Source organism: Cupressus sempervirens, chromosome 7 (assembly GCF_028749045.1).
Source record: "Cupressus sempervirens isolate cs-2001-9-10 chromosome 7, ASM2874904v1, whole genome shotgun sequence".
Taxonomy (NCBI): domain Eukaryota; kingdom Viridiplantae; phylum Streptophyta; class Pinopsida; order Cupressales; family Cupressaceae; genus Cupressus; species Cupressus sempervirens.
Window position 1 is genome coordinate 118,682,708 of NC_143124.1, and position 10,820 is coordinate 118,693,527.

The window sequence follows — 10,820 nt, forward strand, 5'->3', positions numbered from 1 at the left end:
CATTGGCAATCATGACTTCAAAGCTAGAGCAGGGATGGATAAAGCAATCAGCCTGTTTGGCTATGCGTGGATCAATGAAGTTATGAGTGCTACCAGAATCAATGAGTATAGTAAGAGGGATCTTCTTGAAGAAACCCTGGACCCGCATGGTTTGTGGAGTAGTGACTCCTGCCAAAGCATGGACAGATATCTCTGGTGGAGCTTCTGGGGAAGGAGGTTCAGGCTGGTGAGGCTCAACCTCAGCATCCACTGTTTCCTGAGCATCTACATATTCTTCCAGTTCCGGTGGAGAATCCACATCCAAGAGATAGAGCTTTTGCTGAACACATCTATGGCCCCGAGACCATTTCTCATCACAATTATAACAAAGCCCTTTGTCTCGCCTAACTCGCATCTCTGTTTCAGACAAGTGCTTGATCGGAGTAGTTCTGGGAGCTGGTATGACTGGAGGGTTGTGAGAACCTGTATTTCTGAATGGAACAAAATTAGATCTGGAGCGTTGTAGAGCACTAATCTTGTCTTCCGCTAACTTAGCCAACCCAAGGGCTTCCATCATTGTAGTAGGTCGAAACATTTTGACTTCTGAGCGAAGTGCATCCTTCAGACCACTGACAAAACAACTACGGAAGAATTCATCAGACAAGCCCTCTGTGTGATTAGCTAATTTTTCAAACTCTGTCTGGTATTCTCTTACAGTGCCTGTTTGACGTAGTTTAGTGAGTGCTCCTGTGAAATCATCAAAGGAACTAGGGCCAAAGCGCTCCAAAATGAGGGTGCACAATTCGCTCCACGTTGGGCCTACATTAGCCTTGATGTACCAACGGAACCATTGAAGAGCTTCATGTTCCAAATGAAAAGATGCAAGGGAGACTTTGTGGTTATCCAAAGTATTATGCAAGCTGAAATACTGCTCTGCCCTATAGATCCATCCAGTCGGATCAGAACCATCGAAGCGTGGAAAATCAAGCTTTGGTCCACGGAAATTGCCAGAAGAGGACCCAGTATCTCCTGAATGGTTTCGGCTCATGGCTGACTGCTGAAAGTTAAGACCCAGAATTTTGTCATCCAGATCTTGAAGTCTGGTTTTGAGGGATGCAATTTCCTCTTCCATGATTTTTGCTCCTGTACGCGTAACAACCATAAAACAAGGTTTTTTTTTTTTTTTTTTTTTTTTTTTTTTTTTTGTTTTTTTGAAATGGGTAGAAGATGAGAAACAAAAACTTTTTTAGTTACGGCAAACTTGGATTTGGGTAAAACTCATATAGGAAATGGGTGTTCGACGGGTGGTGGGAGACTATCTGGGGACAAGGGAAAAAGAAAAATGAGGGTTTCAAGGGTAGGGAGGCGAAATGAGGTGAACAGTCCAAGAGGGATAAGGGAGCAAAATGAGGAATTGAATCTTGTGGCTCAGTTTGGTGGCGATTGGATGAGAGGTGAAAAAGATAGGGCAAACCCTAAAATTAGATAAATGAGGGATTTAGGGCTTTGATATGTAAAATTTGGGGTTGGGTTGCCAAGGAAGGAAGTATGCGAAATGATATTGCAGACGTTCTGCGGAAGTATGAGCAGAAACAGAAAGCAAACAAGGAAGCTACGACTAAAAAATAGAAAAAATTTTACTCTTTTTTTTTCTTTTTTTTTTTTTTTTTTTTTTTTTTTTTTTTTTTTTTTTTTGAACAGTCGACTTAGAAAAATTCACTCACAGACAGAACAACTGAAAAGAGTTATTGCAATAACAAGAGATATTAGAAGTGAGAGGAACCTGAAGGCCACGACAGAAAAAAAATTTGATGTAATTTCCACCCAGCGAGCCCAAGAGAGTGCTCTGATACCAGATGAGAAGAACCTCCTTATAGCAATATCGTGAGAATGCTCGAAATAACAGAATACAAAGTGATAGCAGAACTCAGAATAAATCTACTGATCGCAGGCCACTTCGAGGGGGTAACCTCCTTTGAGCAAGCTCAATACAATAAATTCGTCCGTACCCATCAAGGGCCTCAACCTATTCTTATATACTGGGTACGATCTAGAAAAGTAATACTACCTATGCATGTGGGATAATAAAATAAACTCACGGGACGACTTACAAAGCATATGCGTCCAACAACTCTACTCTAACAAAATAAACAGAAGGAACACACAGGTTCCTAACATGAAACATGGGATAATCATTGACTTGTCGGTATGTCATGTTAAGAATCAACCTTTAGTACAACGGGTCAAATTCCCTTGAATCAACTCTCAAAACTTTAATTAAAATTGATGGGAAAAGAGATAGGGAGAATGCGTTTAACATAACTTGAACTTAAACTAAGGTGATTCACCAATGTTATGCATGTACTGTAGCTTTGAAGGGAAAAATCACAATTGCAATGAGTATAACAACTTGATCACAAAAAGAAACTACTAACATTAAGTGCATATAATGTAAAAGGTGTGGGATTTAAAAGAAGGAAGCTTTTTCACAAATTTCAAACTTAGATTACACACAAATTACATTTATTTTGTGAGACTATCTCTCACATGCCTCATAAACCCTTCACTTTTAAGCCAAGGATTTGTGAAAAATCACAATAACTTAAAGCTAAAAATACTTAGAAGACAAAGGAAAAATTACATATAATACCAAAGAGGATTATTGTTGCATATTAGTTTAGAAGGAGCCAAAATGCTAAAAATTGCATCACAAAATAGGATTTGAGCTACAAAACACTAACGCTCCAAGGAGGTAGAATTCAAGAACTCACAAGGAGGTAGAATGGGGTATAAATAGGTATGAAACCCACAAATGCATCATCTCCTAAAAATGGAAGCATATTCATGATTCCCCTCAAATCAGCTAGTAGGTGTAATTTTTCATGTCCATGGATCATGCTGAAATCTAAAATCTGAAATCTCCCTCAAATCAACGGGTAGGTGAATACAACAAAGGAAACTAATCTCCAAGCTTCCATGACTTGTGCATAATCAAAAAAAATTACTCCCTCCATTTTTACATGTGAAAAATACATTTAAATTTATGATTTATAAGAATATCATCCATTTAAATGTTTAGATTAAATGCAAATGTAAAAGTAAAATAAAAACCCCCTTTGTAAGCTTGCATATTTTATCTTCACAACTTCCCCAATTTTGATTTGAAAATAACATTTAAATAAAGTGATTTATAAGACATCATTTTATTTAATATTTTAAAATAATAATCAATGCATTAAAAATTCTTGAGATTTGGGCTTTTACAATTCAATGACCCATCCATTTAAAAACATACTCCAACATTCATTTTAAGAGGACACTTTTTAGAAAATGGATTATATGAACCCCCAAATGTCCATAATTTTTTTTCCAAAAGAAAACTTTTGTTCCTTACATTAATATCTAACTTCTCACCAATTTATAGGGTTATACAAGTCCATTTGTGATCGTACCAATTTATCAATCTTGACTACAGGTACAAACATTTTTTTGGGCAAGGTAATGTCACTAAAAATAATATAACTCTTTCATTTCTTCATGAAAATGCCTCAGACTTGATTTAAATGATACCTTTAATTCGTGCATGATTTTTTCATAATTTAATAGCCCTATATGTCTATACCATTTGTGCAAGGTGTTGCAACAGTCAAAATCAACAACTAGTAAAATTTGTACACTTCCTGTAGCAACTGATAACTTCACATTTCTTCATTCTCCAAGTTGCAGATTCCCTAAAACATATATTTTCTTGATTATCCATTTTTACTTCATATAAGTACACTTATATTTCCCATTGAATATAAAATCTTGCAGAATTTATCCTGATTGAGCTTGCAAAGTGAAAATCAAACAATATTTTGGCGACCTCTAATGAATGTCTGCTTGCTAGACATGTGACTAGTTGCCTTAGCTATCCATTGGTCATAGATTCTCCTTCAAGTAATGTAGTAGAAAAAAAATAAATTAAAACTGAAATTGTGCTCTCAACACTTATGGAAAATGAAAATTAAAACACTCTACCCTATCCTAAGCTAATCAATCATAAAAATTCCTCAAATACATCCATTTACTAATTGATTGAAACAACTTCCTTTTCTAACCAACATAGGGTAATTTTCATGCCTCAATGCAATTTAAATGATATACCATATGACTGTAATAGTCAATTATGCCTAAAGTATGACATGAAAATAATAGATCAGCTCACATACCTCTTGAATTTGGTCAAAATGATTATCAAGATGGGCTGCATATAGAGGTAAAATATGTTCTTCAATGTTTGAATCTTCCTCATTGAAATCCATCCTCTCCAAATATCTAATTGGGCAGCCCTTTTTATGGAAAAATTTAGGCTTTTCAACTCTATTAATTGTCTTGTCAACCATTGCATTAAGTTTATTTGGAATATTAGCCTCAAAAGAATCAAGAGGTGTGGAAAATATTACATGTTCCTCATTTTTCTAATCAAAGCTTGATAAATCTATTGTCTTTCTATACTCTCATTATTACCAATAACATAATTTTTAAGCATTTAAATTCTCTTGATCATGAATATCACTAACAATCTCTTCAACAAAAACTTCATGAATTTGATTTATCTTTTTGATGACATATGAAGGGTTTCTAATTCCACAATGAATGTTTGCAAATCATCTCAAAAAATATATTCGTCACTATCATATTTCACTCTTGATAGACATAGGACTCTTCCATACCTCTTGAGGATTATCTTGAATAACCAAAGAAATCAAATCATCACCCACTTCTTGCTATCCTAAATTCAACATGAGAAGATCCTGGTTTTCCTCTTTTTCATCATGAACCTCATCTTCTTCCTCACTCAAAAAACCAAGGAGTTCATCAAATAAGTCAAATGAGCTTTCAAAAATGTCACCATTTCCAATATGAGAGTCTTCTTGTATACATTCCGATTTCTCAACTGTTGGGCCCACTTGCCGTTGCACCAAAAGCCATGACTGTTAGTGAACATGGAACACCACATAATTAAATACCTGTGGGCAGGGGAGTGCGTCGCATCACCCAACAATCTCCCCCTCGATGCGCATACCAGGTGCTTACGCGGGTCGGGAAGGCACCAGGGAGATTTGAACCCATGACCAGGCCAAAACCAGGCTCTGATACCAATTGTTGGGCCCACTTGCCATTGCACCAAAAGCCATGACTATTAGTGAACATGGAACACCACATAATTAACCACCTGTGGGTAGGGGAGCGCATCGCATCACCCAAAATCAACTTCAACTTGTTGTTTAGGAATGAAATCATTAAAAAATGGGAAATCAAAATTACAAAGCTCCTTCCCATGCTACATTGGAAATTTTGGAGATGATTGAGCTTCTAGAATTAGCTTTTTATATGGAAGTATTTGCTAAAGTGCAGGCTCATTTTCTTCATGGATGAGCGTATGTTGCTGGATTGGATTCTCATTTGGGATTGTACTTTCCCCTTCTTTTTTTGCAGGATTGTAACTTAGGAAATAGGAACCATAGGCTTAGAAACCTCTTGAATTATAGCCTAATTTAGAATACCATTATCCACTTGACTTTCTTTTAGTTTTTTATATGCAACAACTGATCTTCTAATTATCACTTTTTGATCTTCCAGCTCTTTTTCATAAAAATCCTAACAAGCTTTCAACTTCCTTAAAAAATCTTCGTCATACTTCTCCTTTTGCATCTCATAATGTTGCTTCCTTCTAGCAAGAAGTTCCTCATATTATTGTTTCTAAACCTTATATTGTTGCTCCCTTTTAGCAAGAAGCCCCTCATATTGTCCCCTTTGTGTTGCTATTTGTTGTAGATGAATGCCAGTCTGATAAGAAAGCTCCTCTTGCCACATATTATACTCATTCTCTCTTTCTACATCCCTCATTTGTTCTTGAAAATTTGTAAGGAGTTCAACTACATTTGGAACATGCTGGATAAATTTTTGTGGATTTTCTTGTGGTTGTTTATAAGCATAGGAAGGATGATTCTAGAAATCCTTATGATAATTAGAGATGAATTGGCTCTCAAGGGTTTGTTGAAACTATTGTATTTTAATACTAGCTAGCACATTAACAAAGGTTTGGAATTTTGTCTGAATGTTTTGGATTTCTTCCTTAATTTCACTCAACTCTTGGGACTGATCTAGTACTGGGCTAGCTAGGCTAGTAGCTTGATCAGGTTTAGAGAGTTGTTGAACAAATGGAATTTGCTGATGAGGTTGGTATGGGGGTTGAAAGATATGATTATCATGAAATGGGGAATGGTAGGCCATGCTCTCATGCATAGAAATAAACACAATCAATGCTCAGATAAACCATAAGATAATGGAAAAACTTTTGAATGAGGAAAAATAGATTTTTTAATTATATCAACAACTAAATCTTCTTGAAACCAAAGAATAGTCATTCTAGAGTTTCCTAGTGTGCATCTTTCTTTCCTCCAAAGGCTATAAAACTAATTTCCACACCAAAAACCAAAATTCTATGGAAAAATTTGGACTAAAATAGTCCAAATTGTCCCTTTGGGCATGCCAAAATTGTTGTCACCAAGACTGTGCCTTTATGCCAAAATTTAACTTTCAACAATCTTGTGAAACATGGGATGATCCTTAGCCTGTGGGCATGCCATGTTAAGGATCAACCTCTGGTACAAAGGGTCAGCTTCCCTTGAATCACTTCTCAAATATTCAATTAAAATTGATAGGAAAAGATATAGGGAGAATGCATTTAACATAACTTGAACTTAAACTAAGGTGATTCACCAATGTTATGAGGGTAATGTATCTTTGAAGGGAAGACTCACAACTGAAATAAATATAACAATTTGATCAAATAAAGACCTGACTAATATTAAGTGCATGAAATGTAAAAGGTGTGGGATTTAAAAGAAGGAAGATTTTTGACAACTTTCAAAATTAGATTGCACACAAATTTACACTTATTTTCTGAGATTATCTCTCACATTCCTCATAAAAAATTCACTTTTAAGCCAAGGATTTGTAAAAAATAAAAATACCTTAAAGCTAAAAATACTTAGAAGAGAAATGAAAAGTTACGCATAAAACCAAAAAGGATCATTGCTGCATACTAGTTTAGAAGGAGCCAAAATGCTAAAAACTGCATCACAAAATAGGACTTGAGCTACAAAACACTATCTCTCCAAGGAGGTAGAATTCAAGAACTCACAAGGAGGTAGAATGTAAGAGCTAGCCCAAATAATGCTCAAGAATGGGGTATAAATAGGCTTGAAACCCACAAATGCATCATCTCCTCAAAATGGAAGCATATCCATGATTTCCCTCAAATTAGCTAGTAGGTGTAATTTTTCATGTACATGGATTGTGCTGAAATCTAAAATTTGAAATCTCCCTCAAATCAGCTAGTAGGTGAATACAACAAAGGAAACTAATCTCCAAGTTGTCGGATCTTGATTCAACAGTTTTGAAATTAACCAAGAAACCAAACCAATACATCTAAGGCTAGAAAAATCCTATGATGGATACACTCAACTACAATCTTGGGCCAACTATAAGGCATAACTCCTTCACTTTAGGCTCTACAAAACCTAGGCTAGTCAACCTTGAGGTTCTAATATATGGTACCAATGCAATCAAAACATAAATTTGAACCTATTAATAGAAGATGCAACCCTTTTATCTTCTGATACTTATGCAATGACATAGAAATGAGATAGCTAGAAATCATAACCTATGAACCCATAAGCTAAGCGAGCGTTAATTCTTTTCAGCCCACTTCAAAATGTGAAAAATTGAATTTATTTGATTAAAATATTTGTGCAAATGCCCTTCATCTTAGCTTGCATCTGATTTAGTGACCAGTGCCTTATCCACTAAAAAATAAAGTCATTACTAGCAGGATGACCTAACTTGATTACTTCACAATTAAGTTTGTCAACTGAAATCCCCAAATTCCATTCTTATGAAATATCCCCTCCATAACCCAGAAACCCTATCAAATCATTGAAGCATTTACTTAACTACATAAGTTAAAAGCAACAATAGATCTAGTATACAACTCATCCAAGCTGCCTTAAATCAAATGAACCTTATTCATTCAATTACAAAGTTAGTAGCATATGAAGAATTAGGAGATAAAATAGGGAAACTCAGATAATTCATTTGTAAATCCCCTTTTATATTCATCATTGGAAAGACTGAATACATAAAATAGTAACACTAAATAAAACTCTAGATATATCACATGATCTATCATCAACGTCCATTATCTTAGAGAAACAATACATGAAATGAAAAGAAAATCTGCACAAGAGTGGATGTGTGACCTTTACTACTAGAGCTTAGCTCAATAGACAGGAAGCAAAACCAACAACAACCTTGATCTCATAGTGAAAAATGGAACCTTGCTAGTATCACAGAGAAAACTACCAACAACAATAATGAGAAAGAAAGAGAATGATATAGAGGAGAGTGAATTCCTAGATCTAATCTGAAGACAACATGTGTCTACTTGAAATTCCATCCTTTGTTGTTGCAAAACCTCTTTCCTCTTTCTACCCATTTGATCTAATTTAATTTTCATCATTTTCCTGTAACAAACTTGGAAATATCTCTACTGAATGATGAAAGCCTTTTTTTGCTGAAATATTTGAAAAGACTCATGAAAATGCTGAAGGAATTGAGGTTTAACTGATTTGAAAGTAACCAATTTTACCCCAACTACTTTTTTACCATGTTTTACCAAGCTTGTAACTACCTTTCCAATTTTCACCCATTTCATTGAGAAGGCCTCAAATTTTACATTTATGCCTATAACTTGAACTAGTGAATTCCTGTGCAAAAACAAACTCCATAATTAAAAAGTTCATCTTCTCTTAGTTCTGGTAATATATAATATGCCTATATTTGCCTACTAAAACCCCCAGAATCTTAGTTTGAAAAATCTACCCCTCTGCTATGGCTCTGGTCTGAACTTTGAAATTTCAAAAATATAAAATTTCCTAAAGTTTACACTTTAGAAAAATGATTCTTTAGATTTAAAAGTCTCTTCGTGCATCTTTACAAAAAACATTTTCAATCAATTTTTAAAACATTTTTAAAATTCCCTCACCCTTGAGATTTAGGTCAAACTTGGTTTGACTGGGCTACCACGTGGTAGCACTTGATTGGCTAACCTTTGCACAGTTACCTACCATTGGGTGCCATGTGGTAGCCTTTGATTAGCCTGCCAAGAACTACCACATGGCAACTTCTAATTAGCTACCTGATTGCTCCATCACTTGACATGTCACTATGCCTCATCATCTTGCCATGTCATCACTGGCTAGGTTTGCTGCCCACTTGCCCACTTTACTTAACCTCTACACATCTTCATAATGTGGGAAAGTGCCCACCGTAGGATGTGCCACATGGCACAATCCTGTGCCTCCATCATTTGATTTTCCACATCAACTAATTGGTCAGTTTGTTTTAAAAAATTTGACGTCTTTCATCTGGTCAGATGGATCCCTCCATGCAACTGCTCTAGGCTTCAAAAGCGCATGTCTTTAACACATATTAGTATATGAGTGTTGTCGTATTTAAAACATCAATGTGGGATATATGTTTTATCATTATTTTTCTGCCCTACGGCTTCAACCTCTCTGTCACATGGTCTTTCCTTAATCCCTCGTGTTTTCCTTTGGTTGGTGGCTTTCTTAGACTTTCAGCTTCTTCTTTTCACATGCCACTACCTTCTTTCCAAATGAAAATCTCTTCCATAACATGGGGCTACTTCTTTTATGGCTATGGCTCCAATTTATGCTTTGGTGGTTTTCTTCCTTACCTGTAGCTTCCACTCGATGTGGACCTCTGCTGCGACTTGAGCATGAGTTCTTCCTAGACGTGGGTTCCTTTAGCTTTGTCTTCTTGCATGGCTCGACTCACCATTCTCCTTCATTGCTGCTTGTGCTCTCCTTTTATTGCATGGAGCTCTCCTTGACTGCCGCGGCCTCTTGCTTGTTATGTTTTGTCTTTGACAAAAGAAAATACTGAATAACATTGCACATTTTTCATAGTTAGAAAATGCCATTGCCATCCACTACTCATCTTAATCTCACAGCATTATGTAGAGAAGGCACATTTTGTTTACTACACACAACTCCCCTAAAGACTACATGTCTTCAATTATGCTAGACCTATAATTCTATGAACTCTTTCATTGCTTGCAGGAGATTTGCATTTGCTACACGCACAACTTTTCATAACAAGCTCATTTACATGTATGTCAAGTGCGGAAGTTTGGTAGATGCGTGCCAAGTGTTTGACTATATGAATGAAGAAGACTGCTTCTCATGGAATACAATTATTGTAGCCTACAAAAGAAATGGATATCCTTACGAATCAGTCACTCTATTTCACCAAGTGCAACAAATAGGTCCCCAACCTAATAATTACATAGTTTCTAGTGTGCTCCTAGCTTATGCCGAAAGGGGGGCTTCGGAGGAGGGTGCATCCAATGTGCCTCCCTTGCCTTGATCAACATCCTACAACTTTCTCAAATATCATTGGATTCATAAGCTTGAAATTAAAAAAAAAACTAATGCCCCTTTTCCTTTACATATAGATTCCTTAATTTGAGATTGCAGACTAAAATAAGACATGGTGTCACTACTTTGTGGATGTATTCATTGATCTCCAACTTTGAATGCCTGAGAAAAGGTATCATTATCTTTGAAATTCGTATGTCCTCCTTATTTCAGATGTATCAAGTGTTTTGTCAATGTGAGGGGAAAACCTAGGTTGTGGAGTTAATGATTACATCTCAAAAGTAACATCTTCTACTCAAATATTGGCATCTATTCGGTGCCTTCTCATTG